Source organism: Quercus suber, unplaced genomic scaffold, assembly GCF_002906115.3.
Source record: "Quercus suber isolate HL8 unplaced genomic scaffold, Cork oak 2.0 scaffold_69, whole genome shotgun sequence".
Taxonomy (NCBI): Eukaryota; Viridiplantae; Streptophyta; class Magnoliopsida; order Fagales; family Fagaceae; genus Quercus; species Quercus suber.
The window spans coordinates 1,186,574-1,192,093 of record NW_027069534.1 but is presented as its reverse complement, the minus strand read 5'-3'; positions in this window follow the sequence as shown (position 1 = coordinate 1,192,093).

Below are 5,520 nucleotides of genomic sequence, written 5' to 3'. Positions count from 1 at the left end.
CCAGATAGTCCCTTGAACCACTTAAAACAATGTATTATTATTATGGACAAAACTTACGTACAATACTTTAAGCGTTGTTCTTTAGAATTCTTTTTTAAGATTCAGCTATGTGACTACTTAACTGAAAAATACACTTTCATCCTATGACAAAAAATCCACATGACAGAATTTTAAGAAGAGCACTAAAGAACAATACCTAATTATTGTAACTAAATCTTCCCCTATTATTATTATTATTATTATTATCAAAACATGGTATTTGCATACCACCGTCCTATGCTTCAAATATAGATACTATTACTAAGGTGTGGCCACACCTTTTAAAGCAGCAACACCTACTTAATGAGTGCCTCTTTCTCTGATCCGCAACGAAATTAGCTTTGGGGAAGGCAATTACCTTTGCCTTGTCCATTCAACGAGTAATTGGCTGACCCACACTCTTTCACCATAATTGTCATATATCAAGGCTGGCTTGCTAGCTACCAGTCTGTTGGTTCAATTACTAATGGCATGTTTGGAAGTTTAGAGGGGGAGAATAGTAGAGGGGAGTAAAGGGAAGGAGAGTAGAGGAGAATAGTTATCTTTTACTTTGTTTGGATGTTTTTAAAATTAGTAAAGGGGCAGGAAATAATTAACATTTTCTCTTGTTTGGATATTTTAAAAATTAAGACGAAAAAGAGAAGAAATGATTTAAATAGACAAATTTACCTCTATTTGAAAATAGATTTGCAACATTGGTCTATGATTAATGGGCCCAATTTTCCACCAAAAATTGTGAGCACGAACAATAAAGCTTTCACAATATGGAAGCTCGAGTGTTGTACTATTCTCTTTGATTTTTTTTTTTTAATTAAAATTGTCCTCCATTTTCTCACTAACCAAACAAAGAATAAAGAACATTCTAATCACAGGTGATCACTAAAATACATAGGGTCCGTTTGTATAGCACTTATTGTTGCTGAAAGTTGATAAAAATTGATTGTTGCTGAAAACATTGTAGCAAAATAATTTTTAAATGTGTGAATAGTATTGTGGGACCAACTTTTAATATTAAATATTGCATGAACAGTGCATGAACAGTGCACGCACAGTACATGCACAGTAAATTTTGTCCCTGCAGAAAAAAAAAAAAAAAAAAAAAAAAAACAACACAAACCGCAACTTTACTTTGAGTAAGAAACAGTGCTATCCAAACGCAGGCATAAACTATATCAATTTTCCTATAAAAGAATCCAATGAAAGATAAAATGCAAGAAAATCAAGAACTAGAATTAAAGAAAAAAAAAAAGGGGGATCCACAGAATTACCTTCAAGGGGATTGGTAAATGCCTTAGCTTGTGAAGGCAGAGTTGCCGAGAAGACAACTACACGAGACACAAACATATAGATACTGTTTGGCCATATTTCTTTTTCTCGAGAATCAGACTAGGAATTCTTGGCCATATATAACACTCTAACTTGCTTTCCCGAGAAAATAAAAAATTTCAATCCAGGCGGCCAAGTAAGTAATTGTAAAAAACTTGTATACATAACAGTTTTTAACTACAAGTTTCTGTCATTTTCCTCTGTTTTCTCAGAGTCCAAACAGAGCAGAGCAGAGAATTGCTAAAAGTACCAGTGCACATTGATAAAACACGATGAACACAATTCCAAACGAATAAAAAGTAAACTGAAGTTCAGAAATATATCATGAAAAATAGTGAAATTTTGGACCTCCAAAGCCAAAAGAACACTGAAAATCAGCCAGAAACAATCACTATTTAGACGATTGATATTCAATTTTTTTTTCATTCACCTTAAATTTTCTCAAGAAACAAACAAAGATTATTTATATAATCGGTTTGTAATTTTGTTAATTTAAAAAGGGTAAATAGGGAAATTCATTTGATCAATAATTTATCTACTCTACTCTCTCTCCAAATCTCTCCAATTTTGAGGAATTAAAAATGAGAGGTTAGAGGTAGTTGAGACCCCTCCAAACACCTCCCCTTTTTTCCTTAAAAAACCTCCAAACAAAGTAGCTGAATAATTCTCTTTCCCTTTACTCTACTCTCTCTCCTTTTTTAAACATCCAAACAGGCTATAAAGGACATTTGCCAAGCCATGACAATCTTATTTGACATGTATTGACAACAAACAACTTGTAATTTTTGTATAGCAATATGATGGACTTAATACTAATCAAGGTCTAACTATGTTGTACGTATAGCTCTAATCTAGATTTCTTGAATCTATTTCTATTTAGAGTGTAAGTAAAGTGATTATAATTTGACTTGCATTGCAATCAAAATAATGATAATCTTACTATTGTAACTCTAGCTAAGTCTAAGATTTAGCCTACTAAAAATACTCTTAAATGGATTCATTATGAAACATAAAACTTAACACTAAAAATATAGTCATCAAGGATTTTTCATTGTAGATGGAAGTCTCTATGGCAAAACCAAGCTAATTCTTTGCATTCTCTTTCTTTATTTTTATGCATTCTATATTTTCTCATATATTTTTATTAATATATATCATATAATTATGTCTTGCACTTTTTAAAATGGTATCAAAGCTATATCACATATTTTCAAATACGATAGTTATGTATTATCTTTTCCAATAATTTAAATTAGTATTTTTTAAAAAAAAAAGTGATTTGGATTGCTGTTATTGCTGAGAAAGAAAAGTGGTCAGCCTATTAATCGAATTATGAAACTTATCCACAAAATTGTAAGTAAACTTATATATATTTTCTCATATATATAATACAAGGATTTTAATTAAGGGCTGCCCCTTTCTTACTTCGCCTTATCCACAAAATTGTACCTTTTTTTATGGACCTTGGTGCATGGCACAAACCAAACATCTGTGTAGGAATCAAATGTCTGTCATAATCAAAATTTCAGTCAGTCAGTTTATTTATTGAAAACCAGGACACCGGCCTCAAGAAGGGCTGGAAATAAAAGAAACAGAAAATTGCTTGAAATTAAGTTCATGCTAGTGATGTTCTTTTACCATTCAATAATCTTTCCTATACAAATTTTTTAATTTTTTTCATAATAATTTTCATAATTTTTGAAGCATTCATCTGTGAGCAGTGGAAACAAACAAAAAAAAAAAAAAAAAAAAAACCGGTGGGTTTATATTAAAAATTGTGTTTATCACTTATAATTGACCATTTGAGCAATTATAAAAATTTTGTAAAAAAAGTTGTGATTGTATTCATCTGTGAGTAGTGAAAAAAAAAAAAAAAACCACTGTGTTTATATAAAAAATTGTATTTATCACTTATAGTTGACCACTTGAGCAATTATAAAAATGTTGTGAAAAAAGTTATAACGGTAGCATTACTCTTTATTGCCTAGGAACAAAACCAATAATACTAGAATTTTCAAATTAATTCTTGATTTTTCCCAACACACTAAAAAGGTACTCTTAGAACCACAAAGGAGTTTATTAATAAAGCTGAAAACAGTTTTAAGGAGTTGAAATTTAGAACCCAAAAAAAAAATCATTTATAATTCACTATTCATATTTTAAAATTTTGTAACTTTGAAACACTATATATTATAATATGCAAAACACTCAAAATACTAATTAATTTTTCTGTTGAAACTCTACTACTAAAATTCCATTTTAAAAAATCTACAGTTAAAACTCTAATTCTCACTAAAGATTAGTAATGATGCATTCTGAACAATAACCAAAGCTTTGCCTTGTCACTATCTTGTGATCTATAAACACCATTATAGTTAAATTGAGCTTTGAAGTGTGTATATATATATCTTATAAAATGTTTTAGTCAAGTACATTCTCGGCCACAGACAACAATTATTGTCCATCGATCATAGCTTTTTGGTGGAAGATTATATTAGGGGACTTGTTGGATTCGAAGCTGGCACAATCTTATCTTGACCCTCAAAACCCACATGACAGGTTTTATGTTTACCCGAAAGAGAAAAAGGACAAGAAGAGAGAGAAGTAAACATACTCATAGTGATACAGTGAAAAAACACCCCATCTCACCTGTTACAATGACAACACATGATAAAAAAATGGACACATATTACCATTTTAACGGATTTAATGCATTAAAGTAACTAGATTCAAGTTTTGCCCGTCTCTCTTCCCTTTGCTAGGGAGAGTCTTTCTAGCAGAGAAGAGTTATATTTGTCTGGTCATCATCTTCATCAAAGTTGAGTATGTGTGAGGCAATGGCTTTTGGTGGCAACCCCTATATTGGTCGTTAACTTATATAATGCATAGTAAAATTGACATGAATTTATCCAAGAAATTCAATAGTGCAATTTATGTTGGTAATATAATTATTGCAGATCCTCATAATTGGGTAATTATAGGTTTTTACCCTAGAAAAAGATGGTGGTGAGAGGGAGATGGTGAAGAATTTTAACAAATGGGAAACCAAAAGGTTAATTTTGACTATATATTTAAAAAGGAAGACGTGAAAAAAGTAAATGAGCTGGATGTCAGTTTTGAAAAAGAGTGTGACTTAAGATTATACTACACACACATATATAGGCAAAATTAATGAGATCTCAACTTCTGTACACAATGTTAATTATATTCCTCCATGCTACAATGGGATTGTAAATTACTCCACATTAGTTAGGGTCTCTTTTACCCATAAAGGGAGAACTCCCTATCACCTCACATACCATATATAATTTTCTGAATTACCTGGCAAATACTAGAGAGAGAAAATTTTAAAAAGGTTTACAATACCTTAAACTAACTTGTCAGTTGGCACTTGTATCCTTATACTGATATTATTATTATTATTAGTTAAATTTTTCATTTCATTCTGCCTACAAATTGTTTTTATTATATGACGAAGATAGATGTAACGCCTCTCACATGGGGTGAGTTCCATACACCTGAGCCTCACTATATAGAAGTGTTACACCTATCCCTATTTCAGTTACACCTAATATTATCTCTTATATATCCACATCTTCACCCAAAAAAAAAAAAAAATCCTATCCATGAGGCTCATATTTTTAGACAACATATTTCTCAATTCTCAATCATTCACCCCAAAAGAATTGAGCTAATATTAGAAAATTTGCATGTCTTTGTTCCCTCTGGAATCTTTGATAAATGATCTTGATTAACTATGTGCTCCTTTCGAATATTAGGTCCTATTTATTTCGGTGTTAAACATTTGTTAGAAAATGTTTTCCTCATTTTGGGTGTTAAGGTGTTATAAAACACTAGCCAATGGAAATCTGTTTTTTTTTACCAGGTTACAAAACAACTTCTTTGGAGGCGTGTAAAATTAATTTTTTCAGCCTTAAGGAAACAAAATCTCTCTCTCTCTCTCTCTCCTCAAAGCAAATACCAAATAACCTTCAAAAATGACTAAAATGCCCCAATAAAATACCACTAAACACAACACCCCCCCCCCCACCCAAATAGAATTACCTCCAAATCTTCAAATTATCACCACAAACCCTCAAAATACCAAAGTCCCCTCCCCCCCCTCTCTCCCCAAAAAAGCCCTTGAAACTTCAT